This window comes from Scyliorhinus torazame, chromosome 24 (assembly GCF_047496885.1).
Source record: "Scyliorhinus torazame isolate Kashiwa2021f chromosome 24, sScyTor2.1, whole genome shotgun sequence".
Lineage (NCBI taxonomy): Eukaryota > Metazoa > Chordata > Chondrichthyes > Carcharhiniformes > Scyliorhinidae > Scyliorhinus > Scyliorhinus torazame.
In genome coordinates, this window is record NC_092730.1 from 36,296,031 (window position 1) to 36,312,556 (window position 16,526).

Sequence of the window (16,526 nt, forward strand, 5' to 3'; positions counted from 1 at the left end):
CATGGGCAGGGTGGGTAGAAAGGGATATGGGCGAAATGCGGGCAAGTGGGACTAGCTTAGTGAAAGAAACTGGGCGGCATGATCAAGCTGGGCCGAAGGGCCTGTTTCCGTGCTGTCAACACCTATGACTCTTTGACTCTAACCATCTTCCTGAGAACATTAGAATGCCCTCCACAGAATTGTATTGAACCGCTTGATACATAATCATTTCTTTATCCAAATCAAACAGATATTGTGGATTAATTAGGGGGTAAACGAAATCCTAAAATGAGAGAGAATTGAATGAACTGAGCTGAGGAAGGAAAACTGGATTGTCAGCAAGTTATACCGGATTTCTGTATAAAACGACCACGGCAGGCCTCGAACCTGCAATCTTCTGATATCATCACTAGATTTTCCCCAAAGTCAGACGTCTTACCCATTAGGCCATGCGCACTGATGTGTAGCCCATATGAATAAATACTGTGATTATATGTGTTTCATTTCTGTTTTTTGATGATCCGCTGTTTCCCAGATCCCAGAAAATACAAGGGAAAGCTCCAGCTGCCGGACATGGTCATTTTCAAAGTGGAAAAGCCCTTCACTCTGTGAGCTGTGAAGATTCATGGAGGCTCGGGGACTCTCAGGCCAGGGCTCTTTATCCGGCTCCATTCACAGGAAAAGTGACTTCAGTTTCCGCAATAACATCCACTCTCTCTGAAACCCCCAAACTGAAATTCAGACTCACCGTTAAGGTGAAGACTGCGGACTGCGGTTCCCGCTCCTGCTGTTTAATACTGATCACTATAATTGCGTACAGTGAGCAGAAAGAAATTGCTGTTGTTTGTAAACATTTCTTACTGAACTCACTGTCATTCTGCTTCAACAGGACGAGATGAATATCCTGCTATTTGACAAATTTGCTCAACCGGGTAAATATGAAATATATTATTTGCATCGTGGAATGGAGTCATTTCGAGAACATTTCTACAGAGAGAAATTCCTGGAACCAGCTGCAGAAAGGCTCCGTGCGCCTGACATGATTTCAACGCAACCTTCTGATCTGGAGTCAGGCGCGCTCCCGTTGCGCCACAAGCGCAAATATACTCAGAGATTATTTTTATTTATTTATACTTTGACTGTGTTCTGTACATCAGCAACTGTGCGAAACAAACTCAAAGAAGTTAGATTGATGGATACTAAAGGGCCCTGAAGTAAAGCAGCTGTACCACGTGGTTAAGGTGATGCACAATAATCCATTGTGCTCTGTACACGTGGCTTCAAATCCCATCCTCGTCTGTAACGTGTCTGTTGTGTCTCTGTTTGGTCCACTTCATAAGGGTGAAGTGAAAATGCTGTGATTTTTAGCTTTAGTTTGAGGGCTTGGGTGGTGAATAGTCAAACACTGTCCATATTGAAACCATATTAAAAATGATGAGAAAGTTACTTATTTCACTCCCCAATTGCGCCCAAATTCTGAGTTCGGAACTGTTTCCCTTTCTCGGTTTGAAACTCACGAAGTGGTGCAAAAATATACAACCAGCTTTTTATTGCGATGGCCGGGAATCGAACCCGGGTCAACTGCTTGGAAGGCAGCTATGCTCACCACTATACCACCATCGCTCAGTGAAAGAATCAGATTCCAATTGGTCCTTTAGATTAGCTTGATAAACTGTTTTGGAACACATTCATACTTAGCGTAAGTTATTTCACTCCAATGTAAAATGCTCCTGAATGAGAGTGTCCGTGTCGCACGGCTCCCGTTCTGCCAGGAGATGGCACCAGTCCACAATAAATGTATTTATCTCATTGATTTCTAATGTGTGTGTCATTACTTTGGACACTTACTCTGGCCTGAGACCGTAACTTGTTCTTGTGTCCTGATGCTGCCGTTTTCACCCTATTTCAGTAATCGTAGAATGGCTCCAGTGCGGAAGGAGACCATTCGGCCCATCGAGTCGGCACCGACCCTCGGAAAGACCACCCGACTTCGCCCCAATCGCACCTAACCTTTCGAATACGTCAGGATGGCCGAGTTCAGGTCGCAGTCTCCTCTGGAGGTCAGGGCTCGAATCCCACTCCAGAAATTGACTTTTCCTCCGCGAGGCACCATCCAAATCTGGAACCCCTCCCTAACAGCACTGTGTGTGTACATACACCATATGGACTTGGAGCGGTTCCAGAATCCCCTCACCGCCCATTCTCGCGGTCAATTAATGATAGATTGTAAATGTTTGGCCGAATCAGCGATAATCACAGCCAGAGGGACCTGCAATAACCCTCAGAGCAGGAAAGGCAACTCATTGTCCTTTGGCCCAAAAGCAAAATACTGCGGATGCTGAAAATCTGCAACAAAGACAGAAAATGCTGGAAATATTCAGCTGATCCGGCAGCTTCTGTGGAGAGAGAAACAGGTCGTTCCAATGAAAGGTCAGCATGTGAAATGTTAACTATTTCGCTTTTCACAGATACTACAGATCCGTACAGTATTTCCAGCATTTCCTTGTGATTAGCTGAACATCCTCACACTTTGTAGCTTAATCCGTTAAAGCGCCTGTTCCCCTGTTGAGTCCTGATCCCAGAGGATCTGTTCAGTATTTCCAATAATGTTTCATTCCGAATCCTCCATTTCCACAGAATTGTGAAGCTGAAATTGCTCACACTTCTCTCCATTGTTATCTACTCTGCAGGTATTCTGCACCGTCTAATGGAGACATGCTCGCAGGGCTGTGAGAGAGGCTTTCTTTCAGGCGTGAGGCCTCTTTTGGTCCATCAACAGCAACCGGATGCCTGCAGAGAAACTCAGAATGACGATCCCCTCTTCCCAGGATGGACTTAATCAGGGACAAGATGTTGTTTGAAGAGAGAATCAAAGGTCTGAAGAATTGGTCTGAGATTCCTGGCGTTTTGTGAAGAGAACAAGGTGGTGGAGCAATGTGACAATAGCAGGATACGAGTTTGGGATATTATCCAGTCTGTGCTCGGGGGGCTGCGGGAAGGACGTTGTCTTGTCTGCCCACCCAAGCTGAATGTTGGGATTGAGGTGGTGATCAGATTCCGAGAGGAGGGTGAAATCCTTTCACTGAGTTTCAAGCCCACAGTGCGGTTGAGTGTCTTGAGTTACAGGAAGATACATACGGGATGGTCAAATGGGCAGAAAAGTGGCTGATGGAATTTAACGCTGAAAAATTAGATGTGATCCACTTGGTAGGGGGGTTTCACAGTAACTTCATTGCAGTGTTAATATAAGCCTACTTGTGACAATAAAGAATATAATATTATTATTATAGGATTAATGTGAATGGCCTGACACTGGGAAGTCCTGAGGAACAAAGGGACCTTGGAGTGTTTGTCCAGAGATCTCTGAAGGCAGGTGGGCAGGTTAGTAGGGTGCTGGAAAGGCATATGAAATACTTTATCAATCCGGGCACAGATTACAGAAGCAGAGAGGTCACGTTGGAGTTGTATAGAATGTTGGGGAGGTCACAGCTGGAGTACAGTGTGCAATTCTGGTCACCACATTCTAGCAAATATGTGACTGCATTGGATGGGGTGCAGAGGTGATTCGGCAGGATGTTGCTTGGGATGGAACATTTAAGGGTTGAAGAGTTGAAGAGAGGTTGGACAGGCTTGTTTTTTTCCGCTGGAACAGAGAAGACTGAGGGGTGACCTGATCGAAGAGTACAAGATTATAATGGGTATAGACAGGGCGGATAGGGAGCACCTGTTCAACTCAGTAGAAGGACATGTCACGAGGGGACACTGTATTATTCTGCGAGTCTGAAACTGTTACAGATCAGGTCTTGGAGGTATGGCTGCTGTAACTTACTCTGAACATGTGTTTGAGAATAATCCTGTATCTGTCAGGCTTCGTGACTCACTGAGGATGGGATTGAGGATGTGACCTTCAATCTCTGGGACTGTTTATAAATTTGCATTCATTCCACGTAAATTTCCAGCACAGAAAGAGACAACTGATGTGGGAGGTTTTAAGCAAACAACGTGAGCATTTAATATCAGAACACAATAGTGAAAGATAATGTAACCTTCGATCTGATACTGGATTGCTCTGGAAGTTTAACTCAGGTTGTACACATTGATTTGATCTCGGACACTCCGTCTGATTCGGAGTCAGAATTTTGACATGAATGTAAAATGGACCACAGTCTGGAATCGCTACAGTGTCTTCCATCTGGAACAGAGTGAGTGAGGATTCTGTAATAGTTTGCAAGTTACAGCTCAGTTCATAGACATCGAAATGAGATTGTATCTTTTATTTTCATAAATTGGGTGAGTTTTAAACGAGAATCAGAGTTTGTATCTTTGTCGCTTTCAACATATCTCAATCTGAGAATGTAGCAGATATTTGGGTTTGCAGCTAATGTATTTGTGAGGACACACTCTGGGGATTTGTGCAGCCACTTCTAAACCCCCTATTGCGCGATGTGACTGGTATTTAACTCGAATATATAAGGAAAGTAGGAAGGAACTTAAGCAGGGAGTCAGGAGGGCTAGAAGGGGTCATGAAAAGTCATTGGCAAATAGGGTTAAGGAAAATCCCAAGGCTTTTTACACTTACATAAAAAGCAAGAGGGTAGCCAGGGAAAGGGTTGGCCCACTGAAGGATAGGCAAGGCAATCTATGTGTGGAGCCAGAGGAAATGGGCGAGGTACTAAATGAATACTTTGCATCAGTATTCACCAAAGAGAAGGAATTGGTAGATGTTGAGTCTGGAGAAGGGGGTGTAGATAGCCTGGGTCACATTGTGATCCAAAAAGACGAGGTGTTGGGTGTCTTAAAAAATATTAAGGTAGATAAGTCCCCAGGGCCGGATGGGATCTACCCCAGAATACTGAAGGAGGCTGGAGAGGAAATTGCTGAGGCCTTGACAGAAATCTTTGGATCCTCGCTGTCTTCAGGGGATGTCCCGGAGGACTGGAGAATAGCCAATGTTGTTCCTCTGTTTAAGAAGGGTGGCAGGGATAATCCCGGGAACTACAGGCCGGTGAGCCTTACTTCAGTGGTAGGGAAATTACTGGAGAGAATTCTTCGAGACAGGATCTACTCCCATTTGGAAGCAAATGGACGTATTAGTGAGAGGCAGCACGGTTTTGTGAAGGGGAGGTCGTGTCTCACTAACTTGATAGAGTTTTTCGAGGAGGTCACTAAGATGATTGATGCAGGTAGGGCAGTAGATGTTGTCTATATGGACTTCAGTAAGGCCTTTGACAAGGTCCCTCATGGTAGACTAGTACAAAAGGTGAAGTCACACGGGATCAGGGGTGAACTGGCAAGGTGGATACAGAACTGGCTAGGCCATAGAAGGCAGAGGGTAGCAATGGAGGGATGCTTTTCTAATTGGAGGGCTGTGACCAGTGGTGTTCCACAGGGATCAGTGCTGGGACCTTTGCTCTTTGTAGTATATATAAATGATTTGGAGGAAAATGTAACTGGTCTGATTAGTAAGTTTGCAGACGACACAAAGGTTGGTGGAATTGCGGATAGCGATGAGGACTGTCTGAGGATACAGCAGGATTTAGATTGTCTGGAGACTTGGGCGGAGAGATGGCAGATGGAGTTTAACCTGGACAAATGTGAGGTAATGCATTTTGGAAGGGCTAATGCAGGTAGGGAATATACGGTGAATGGTAGAACCCTCAAGAGTATTGAAAGTCAAAGAGATCTAGGAGTACAGGTCCACAGATCACTGAAAGGGGCTACACAGGTGGAGAAGGTAGTCAAGAAGGCATACGGCATGCTTGCCTTCATTGGCCGGGGCATTGAGTATAAGAATTGGCAAGTCATGTTGCAGCTGTATAGAACCTTAGTTAGGCCACACTTGGAGTATAGTGTTCAATTCTGGTCGCCACACTACCAGAAGGATGTGGAGGCTTTAGAGAGGGTGCAGAAGAGATTTACCAGAATGTTGCCTGGTATGGAGGGCATAAGCTATGAGGAGCGATTGAATAAACTCGGTTTGTTCTCACTGGAACGAAGGAGGTTGAGCGGCGACCTGATAGAGGTATACAAAATTATGAGGGGCATAGACAGAGTGGATAGTCAGAGGCTTTTCCCCAGGGTAGAGGGGTCAATTACTAGGGGGCATAGGTTTAAGGTGAGAGGGGCAAAGTTTAGAGTAGATGTACGAGGCAAGTTTTTTACGCAGAGGGTAGTGGGTGCCTGGAACTCACTACCGGAGGAGGTAGTGGAGGCAGGGACGATAGGGACATTTAAGGGGCATCTTGACAAATATATGAATAGGATGGGAATAGAAGGATACGGACCCAGGAAGTGTAGAAGATTGTAGTTTAGTCGGGCAGTATGGTCGGCACGGGCTTGGAGGGCCGAAGGGCCTGTTCCTGTGCTGTACATTTCTTTGTTCTTTGTTCTTTGAATCTCAGAGTACATTATTAAGGTTAATTGTGTGACTTTTAACCGGCAATCACGTGTCAGTTTTCTCTGATATTTATTATTTCACTAAGGCTGCACTATTGTGGATCTGATACAGTGATGATGAGAGTGGGTGAGAATTTGGACTGGGATTTATGAGGCCCCCGTTAGGGTGACATGGACACAGCGTCTGTCTCTCCTGCTCTGTTTGATTGATGGGTTGAAAATATGTCTCTGGAACTATTTCTGCTGCCGGAGACTGTGGAACTGATGACCTGTCTGTGTCTCTTTGCTCTGTCAGTGACAATGTATGGACTGTGTGTGGGAAGGAGCTGGCGACACTTTTCCCTGTAACTTGTGTGGAGGAAACACCACATTTATTCATCTTCAGAATATTCTGGTATTTGTCTGTGGAAACAAATTATATTTTAAATCTCAAGTACAGTCCGGGAGAAGTTACAGATTTCATCAGTTTAATCCCAATTAATAATCATTGAAACCGCTTTCAGCATCAACAGCAAGTCTCCAGCTGTGATTGGTTAACACTTGTCAATTCAATAACTAACCAATCACAGGGCCAGGGAGACGACATTGTAGGATTTGATTGGCTTATGTTTTCAAATTCCAAAATCCCGCCAATTTCACTGCAGTGAAATGTTCAGGAAACGATTTGAATCTCACTTTGTGATCGGTTTATTATATTTTGCCGTCCCAGTTTCCAGGCGCTATATTAGGAACAGTTTGAATTTGTCAACCTCTTATCTGTAACCGGCGGTAATAACACCCCGTTCATCAATTTAAAACGGAGCAAATCTCAGCTCACTGGGAAAACAGGATTCATGTAGCGGCGCCCAGATCACCCCAGAGGAAACATAAAAAAACAATTTGATTAATTTAACTCACCAGTTGTAAAATCTGAATATGGTTATTAAACTTAAATAATTCCCTCCTGAAATTGTGTTTCTCCTCATTGTCCGTCACAAATACCAGACTGGGATTAAAATCGACTCTCAATTCGGTTTGATTCTCTTCTGTGCGAAACAGTCTGTGACGGGCGGGTATGAAGCCACATTCACAACATTCTGGAACGGGACAAATCTCTATCCTCCACAAAGAGATTTCTCATCAAGTCAATGCGGGAAAAGATGGTGCAGCTTTTTCACAGAGATTGTGGGTGGCTCTTAAAAGAGCCGTTGTGTTTGGGGTCGTTTTCAGTCCATTGTGGAGTTTTACTTGGAGCTGGTGTACTTGGTCACCGCCTTTGTCCCTTCCGACACGGCGTGCTTGGCCAGTTCCCCGGGCAGCAGCAGGCGCACGGCGGTCTGGATCTCCCGGGAGCTGATGGTTCTGCGCTTGTTGTAATGGGCCAGGCGGGAAGCCTCACCCGCGATGCGCTCGAAAATATCGCTGACGAACGAGTTCATGATGCTCATGGCCTTGGAGGAGATGCCGGTGTCGGGGTGAACCTGCTTCATCACTTTGTAGATGTAGATGGAGTAACTCTCCTTCCTCGACCTTCGCCGCTTCTTGCCGCCCTTTACTGCCGGTTTCTTAATGACTTTCTTGGCTCCCTTCTTGGAAGCTGGTTTCGATGTTGGTTTCTTCTCATCAGCCATCGTCAATATCACCCAGAAATAAAGCAAACCCCTTCCGAGCGCTGATTAAATAGACAGAGCCTCACATCTATGCTAATGAGGAATGGGGAAAGGAATGATTGTGATTGGACATTGTAAGAATGAGGACAGCCAGTTATGTTCTGTTTATTTGATTGGATATAACAACAGACCAATCGGATTTAGGATTTTGCACCAATCAGAAACCTTCTTACTACAAACAGGTAATTCATTTCAGAAAGAATGTCTCCAGTCCCAGTTCGTCAATGTGTAAAGATCCAACGGGAAAAGTCACCTAGCTGTCGATGAGAGGGATTGTACGGCAGTCTGGGATTCCTTCAGCAACTGTGAGTGTCTTGTAATATGTGAGAGTGTGGGATTTGCTCACAAGACGCAATGGGGAAAGACCGCTCTGATACAATGTGTGAGTGAGGGATTTAATCACTCTCTCATACAGTGTGAGAGTGTGTGATTTACACACTCTGATACAGTGTGTGTGAGGTATTTACTCACTCTGATACAGTGTGAGAGTGTGGGATTTACTCCACTTCTGATATAGTGTGGGATTTGCTCAACTTTTGATATAGTGTGTGAGTGTGAGATTTACTCACTATCTGATACTGTGTGTGAGTGGGATTTACTCACTATATGGTACAGTGTGTGAGTGTGGGATTTACTCACTCTCTGATACAGTGTGTGAGTGTGAGATTTACTCACTCTCCGATACAGTGTGTGAGTGTGGGATTTACTCACTCTCCGATACAGTGTGTGAGTGTGGGATTTACTCATTCTCTGATACAGTGTGAGTGTGGGATTTACTCACTCTCAGATACAGTGTGAGAATGTGGGATTTACTCACTCTCTGATACAGTGTGTGAGTGTGGGATTTACTCACTCTCTGATACAGTGTGTGAGTGTGGGATTTACTCACTCTCTGATACAGTGTGTGAGTGTGGGATTTACTCACTCTCTCATACAGTGTGTGAGTGTGGGATTTACTCACTCTCTGATACAGTGAGTGAGTGTGGGATTTACTCACTCTCTGATACAGTGTGTGAGTGTGAGATTTACTCACTATCTGATACTGTGTGTGAGTGGGATTTACTCACTCTCCGATACAGTGTGTGAGTGTGGGATTTACTCATTCTCTGATACAGTGTGAGTGTGGTATTTATTCACTCTCAGATACAGTGTTTGAGTGTGGGATTTACTCACTCTCTCATACAGTGTGTGTGTGGGATTTACTCACTCTCTGATACAGTGTGGGATTTACTCACTCTCAGATACAGTGTGTGTGTGGGATTTACTCACTCTCTGATACAGTGTGTGAGTGTGGGATTTGCTCACTTTCTGATACTGTGTGTGAGTGTGGAATTTACTCAGTCTCATGTAAATCTGTTATCGTGTGGGGCGCAGTGGTTGCTGAGTGAGTGCTTGCTAAGGGGAGTAAATTTTTAAAAAACTTATTGTTGGCGGTTTCCAGCTGAATCCAGTCGGAGTGAGGACAGAGTGACTGCTGGGTAAGGAGTAAAGATTTAAATTGTTTGTGAGGGCCCTTAACAGCTGATTGCTGTTATCGTGTGGGGCGCAGTGGTGCTGAGTGAGTGCTTGTTAAAGGGAGTAAATTTTTAAAAATTTACTGTTGGGGGTTTGCAGCTGAATCCGGTCGGAGTGAGGACAGAGTGACTGCTGGGTAAGGAGTAAAGATTTAAATTGTTTGCGTGGGCCCATAACAGCTGATTGCTGTTATAGTGCAGGGCGCAGTGGTTGCTGGCTAAGTTTTTTATTTTTACCTGTATTGAAATTGGGCGGTTCACATCGGTACCAACGACAAAGGTAAGAGAAGAGTCGGGGATTTAAAACAGGAATTTCGGGAGCTAGGGTGGAAGCTGAGAGCCACGACAAACCATGTTGTCATCTCTGGTTTATGCCGCTGCCACGTGCTAGCGAGTTGAGGAACACGGAGAGAGTGCAGATAAACACGTGGCTGCAGGGATAGTGGAGGAGGGAGGGTATCAGTTACGTGGATAATTGGAGTACATTCTGGGGAAGGTGGGAACTGTACAGACAGGACGGTTTGCACCTGAACCAGAGGGGCACCAATATCCTGGGAGGGAAATTTGCTACAGCTCTTCAGGGGGGTTTAAACTAATTTGTCTGGGGGATCGGGAAACAAGCTGTAGTCCAGAAGCCAGCATTGAGAGTAGTGAGGTACTGAGGAGGGTATCAAAGTCGCAGGCGTGTACCGGCAGACAAGAAGGTGGGTTGAAGTGTGTCTACTTCAATGCAAGGAGCATCCGGAATAAGATAGGTGAACCTGGAGCGTGGATTGGTACCTGGGACTACGATGTTGTGGGCATTACGGAGACATGGTTCGAACAGGGACAGGAATAGTTGTTGGAATTTCCGGGGTTTAGATGTTTCAGTAAGAGCAGGGAAGATGGTAAAAGAGGTGGAGGAGTAGCATTGTTAATCAAGGATAGTTAAACGGCTGCAGAAAGGCAGTTCGAGGGGGATCTACCTACTGAGGTAATATGGGCTGAAGTTAGAAATAGGAAAGGAGCGGTCACGTTGTTAGGAGTTTTCTATAGGCCCCCAAATAGTAATAGAGATGTGGAGGAAGAAATCGCAAAACAGATTATGGATAGGTGTGGAGGTCACAGGGTAGTTGTCATGGCTGACTTTAACTTTCCAAATATTGATTGGAACCTCTATAGGTTGGGGCAGTTTTTGTACAGTGTGTGCAGGAGAGTTTCCTGACACAATATGTGAATAGGCCAACAAAAGGTGGGGCCACATTGGATTTGGTACTGGGTAATGAACCGGGCCAAGTGTTAGATTTGTTTGTGGGAGAGCACTTTGGAGATAGTGACCACAATTCGGTGTCTTTCGCTATTGCAATGGAGAGGGATAGGGCCATACGGCAGGGCAAGGTTTATAATTGGGGGAGGGGTAATTGTGATGCGATTAGGCAAGAATTAGGGAGCATAAGATGGGAACAGAAACCGTCAGGGAAAGGCACAAATGAAAAGTGGAGCGTGTTCAAGGAACAAATACTGCGTGTCCTTGATAGATATGTCCCTGTCAGGCAGGGAGGAAATGGCTGTGTGAGGGAACCATGGTTCACAAAAGAGGTTGAACGGCTTGTCAAGAGGAAAAAGGAAGCGTATGTAAGGATGAGGAAACAAGGTTCATTTGGGTCACTTGAGGGTTACAAGGTAGCAAGGAAAGACCTAAAGAAAGGGCCAAGGAGAGCGAGGAGGGTGCATGAGATGTCCTTGGCGGGTCGGATCAAGGAAAACCCCAAGGCTTTTTACTCTTATGTGAGAAATAAAAGAATGACCGGGTGAGGTTAGGGCCGGTCAAGGACAGTAGTGGGAATCTGTGCATGGAGTCAGAAGAGATAGGAGAGGCGTTGAATGAATACTTTTCTTCAGTGTTCACCAAGGAGAGGGGCCATGTTTTTGAGGATGAGAGTGTGATACAGGCGGGTAGGCTGGAGGAGGTAGATGTTCTAAGGAAGAATGTTTTAGCAATTTTGAAAAACCTTAGGGTCGACAAGTCCCTCGGGCCGGATGGGGTATATCCTAGGATTCTTTGGGAGGCAAGGGATGAGATTGCAGAGCCTTTGATCTTTGGGTCCCCATTGTCCACGTTGATAGTGCCCACTGACATAGAATTTACAGTGCAGAAGGAGGCCATTCGGCCCATCGAGTCTGCACTGGCCCTTGGAAAGAGCACCCTACGCAAGCCCACACCTCCACCGTATCGCCATAACCCAGTAACCCCAATTTTGGACACTGAGGGCAATTTACCATGTCCAATCCACCTAACCTGAAAATGAAATGAAATGAAAATCACTTATTGTCACAAGTAGGCTTCAAATGAAGTTACTGTGAAAAGCCCCTAGTCGCCACATTTCGATGCCTGTTCAGGGCGGCTGGTACGGGAATTGAACCGTGCTGCTGGCCTGCCTGGGTCTGCTTTAAAAGCCTGCGATTTAGCCCAGTGTGCTAAACCAGCTGCTGCACATCTTTGGACTCGGGAGGAAACCGGAGCACCCGGAGGAAATCCACGCACACACGGGGAGAACGTTCAGACTCCGCACAGACAGTGACCCAAGCCGGGAATCGAACCTGGGACCCTGGAGCTGTGAAGCAATGGTGCTAACCACTATGCTACCGTGCTGCCCCTGCCTTTGCCAGAGGACTGGAGAGCAGCGAATGTTGTTCCTCTGTTCATGAAAGGGAATAGGAATGACCCTGGTAATTATAGGCCGGTTAGTCTTACTTCGGTGGTCGGTAAGTTAATGGAAAAGGTCCTGAAGGATAGGATTTATGACCATTTGGAAAGATGCAGCTTAATCCGGGATAGCCAACACGGATTCGTGAAGGGTAAGTCTTGCCTCACAAATTTGATTGAATTCTTTGAGGAGGTTACTAGGTGTGTAGATGAAGGTAGAGCAGTTGATGTCGTATACATGGATTTTAGTAAGGCGTTTGATAAGGTTCCCCATGGTCGGCTCATGAAGAAAGTAAGGAGGTGTGGGAAAGAGGGAAATTTGGCCAATTGGATAAGTAACTGGCTATCACATAGAAGACGAGGGGTGGTGGATGGAAGATTTTCAGGATGGAGAACAGTTACCAGCGGTGTACCACAGAGATCAGTGCTGGGTCCTCTGCTATTTGTGATTTTTATCAATGACTTGGAGGAGGGGGCTGAAGGGTGGGTCAGTCAATTTGCTGATGACACAAAGATTGGTGGAGTAGTGGATAAGGTGGAGGGCTGTTGTAGGCTGCAAAGAGAAATTGATACGATGCAGAGCTGTGCTGAAAAATGTCAGATGGAGTTTAACCCTGATAAGTGCGAGGTGATTCATTTTGAATGTGGAATACAGGGTCAACGGCAGGGTTCTGAGGGATGTGGAGGAACAGAGAAATCTTGGGGTTCATGTCCATAGATCTCTGAAGGTTGCCACTCAAGTGGACAGAGCCGTGAAGAAGGCCTATAGTGTGTTAGTCGTTATTAACAGGGGGCTTGAGTTTAAGAGCCGTGGGGTTATGCTGCAACTGTACAGGACCCTGATGAGACCACATTTGGAGTATTGTGTGCAGTTCTGGTCTCCTCACTACAGGAAGGGTGTGGAAGCATTGGAAAGGGTGCAAAGGAGATTTACCAGGATGATGCCTGGCTTGGAGGGTAGGTCTTATGAGGAAAGGTTGAGCGAGCGAGGGCTTTTCGCTTTGGAGTGGAGGAGGATGACAGGCGACTTAATAGAGGTTTCTATGATGATGAAGGGGACAGATAGAGCGGACATTCAGAGACTATTTCCTAATGTGATGTAGCTGTTACAAGGGGGCATACCTATAAGGTTCAGGGTGGGAGATATAGGAGGGATGTCCGAGGTAGGTTCTTTACTCAGAGAGTGGTTAGAGTGTGGAATGGACTGCCTGCTGTGAGAGTGGAGTCGGACACTTCAGGAACTTATAAGCGCTTATTGGATAGGCACATGGAGCACACCAGAATGACAGGGTGTGGGATAGCTTGATTTTGGTTATGAATAAGGCTCGGCACAACATTGAGGGCCGAAGGGCCTGTTCTGTGCTGTACTGTTCTATGTTCTAAAGTGTGTGAGTGTGGAATTTGCTCACACTCTGATACAGTGTGTGAGTGTGGGATTTACTCACTCTCTGATACAGTGTGTGAGTGTGGGATTTACTCACTCTCTGATACAGTGTGAGTGTGGGATTCACTCACTCTGTGATACAGTGTGTGAGTGTTGGATTTACTCACTCTCTGATACAGCGGGAGAGTGTGGGATTTACTCACTCTCTGATACAGCGTGTGAGTGTGGGATTTACTCACTCTCTGATACAGTGTGTGAGTGTGGGATTTACTCGCAAATATACTCAGAGATTATTTTTATTTATTTATACTTTGACTGTGTTCTGTACATCAGCAACTGTGCGAAACAAACTCAAAGAAGTTAGATTGATGGATACTAAAGGGCCCTGAAGTAAAGCAGCTGTACCACGTGGTTAAGGTGATGCACAATAATCCATTGTGCTCTGTACACGTGGCTTCATATCCCATCCTCGTCTGTAACGTGTCTGTTGTGTCTCTGTTTGGTCCACTTCATAAGGGTGAAGTGAAAATGCTGTGATTTTTAGCTTTAGTTTGAGGGCTTGGGTGGTGAATAGTCAAACACTGTCCATATTGAAACCATATTAAAAATGATGAGAAAGTTACTTATTTCACTCCCCACCCGAATTGCGCCCAAATTCTGAGTTCGGAACTGTTTCCCTTTCTCGGTTTGAAACTCACGAAGTGGCGCAAAAATATACAACCAGATTTTTATTGCGATGGCCGGGAATCGAACCCGGGTCAACTGCTTGGAAGGCAGCTATGCTCACCACTATACCACCATCGCTCAGTGAAAGAATCAGATTCCAATTGGTCCTTTAGATTAGCTTGATAAACTGTTTTGGAACACATTCATACTTAGCGTAAGTTATTTCACTCCAATGTAAAATGCTCCTGAATGAGAGTGTCCGTGTCGCACGGCTCCCGTTCTGCCAGGAGATGGCACCAGTCCACAATAAATGTATTTATCTCATTGATTTCTAATGTGTGTGTCATTACTTTGGACACTTACTCTGGCCTGAGACCGTAACTTGTTCTTGTGTCCTGATGCTGCCGTTTTCACCCTATTTCAGTAATCGTAGAATGGCTCCAGTGCGGAAGGAGACCATTCGGCCCATCGAGTCGGCACCGACCCTCGGAAAGACCACCCGACTTCGCCCCAATCGCACCTAACCTTTCGAATACGTCAGGATGGCCGAGTTCAGGTCGCAGTCTCCTCTGGAGGTCAGGGCTCGAATCCCACTCCAGAAATTGACTTTTCCTCCGCGAGGCACCATCCAAATCTGGAACCCCTCCCTAACAGCACTGTGTGTGTACATACACCATATGGACTTGGAGCGGTTCCAGAATCCCCTCACCGCCCATTCTCGCGGTCAATTAATGATAGATTGTAAATGTTTGGCCGAATCAGCGATAATCACAGCCAGAGGGACCTGCAATAACCCTCAGAGCAGGAAAGGCAACTCATTGTCCTTTGGCCCAAAAGCAAAATACTGCGGATGCTGAAAATCTGCAACAAAGACAGAAAATGCTGGAAATATTCAGCTGATCCGGCAGCTTCTGTGGAGAGAGAAACAGGTCGTTCCAATGAAAGGTCAGCATGTGAAATGTTAACTATTTCGCTTTTCACAGATACTACAGATCCGTACAGTATTTCCAGCATTTCCTTGTGATTAGCTGAACATCCTCACACTTTGTAGCTTAATCCGTTAAAGCGCCTGTTCCCCTGTTGAGTCCTGATCCCAGAGGATCTGTTCAGTATTTCCAATAATGTTTCATTCCGAATCCTCCATTTCCACAGAATTGTGAAGCTGAAATTGCTCACACTTCTCTCCATTGTTATCTACTCTGCAGGTATTCTGCACCGTCTAATGGAGACATGCTCGCAGGGCTGTGAGAGAGGCTTTCTTTCAGGCGTGAGGCCTCTTTTGGTCCATCAACAGCAACCGGATGCCTGCAGAGAAACTCAGAATGACGATCCCCTCTTCCCAGGATGGACTTAATCAGGGACAAGATGTTGTTTGAAGAGAGAATCAAAGGTCTGAAGAATTGGTCTGAGATTCCTGGCGTTTTGTGAAGAGAACAAGGTGGTGGAGCAATGTGACAATAGCAGGATACGAGTTTGGGATATTATCCAGTCTGTGCTCGGGGGGCTGCGGGAAGGACGTTGTCTTGTCTGCCCACCCAAGCTGAATGTTGGGATTGAGGTGGTGATCAGATTCCGAGAGGAGGGTGAAATCCTTTCACTGAGTTTCAAGCCCACAGTGCGGTTGAGTGTCTTGAGTTACAGGAAGATACATACGGGATGGTCAAATGGGCAGAAAAGTGGCTGATGGAATTTAACGCTGAAAAATTAGATGTGATCCACTTGGTAGGGGGGTTTCACAGTAACTTCATTGCAGTGTTAATATAAGCCTACTTGTGACAATAAAGAATATAATATTATTATTATAGGATTAATGTGAATGGCCTGACACTGGGAAGTCCTGAGGAACAAAGGGACCTTGGAGTGTTTGTCCAGAGATCTCTGAAGGCAGGTGGGCAGGTTAGTAGGGTGCTGGAAAGGCATATGAAATACTTTATCAATCCGGGCACAGATTACAGAAGCAGAGAGGTCACGTTGGAGTTGTATAGAATGTTGGGGAGGTCACAGCTGGAGTACAGTGTGCAATTCTGGTCACCACATTCTAGCAAATATGTGACTGCATTGGATGGGGTGCAGAGGTGATTCGGCAGGATGTTGCTTGGGATGGAACATTTAAGGGTTGAAGAGTTGAAGAGAGGTTGGACAGGCTTGTTTTTTTCCGCTGGAACAGAGAAGACTGAGGGGTGACCTGATCGAAGAGTACAAGATTATAATGGGTATAGACAGGGCGGATAGGGAGCACCTGTTCAACTCAG

At 45.7% G+C, this 16,526-nt stretch overlaps 2 non-coding genes across 2 annotated transcripts; both read right to left on the reverse strand.

The window, feature by feature from the left end:
- Positions 1–1,530: 1,530 nt before the first annotated feature.
- Positions 1,531–1,602, reverse strand: trnag-ucc (transfer RNA glycine (anticodon UCC)). Its single transcript has one exon. It is a non-coding gene; the product is annotated as a tRNA-Gly (tRNA).
- A 12,738-nt stretch (positions 1,603–14,340) lies between these two features.
- On the reverse strand, positions 14,341–14,412 carry trnag-ucc (transfer RNA glycine (anticodon UCC)). Its single transcript has one exon. It is a non-coding gene; the product is annotated as a tRNA-Gly (tRNA).
- Between the last annotated feature and the right edge of the window lie 2,114 nt (positions 14,413–16,526).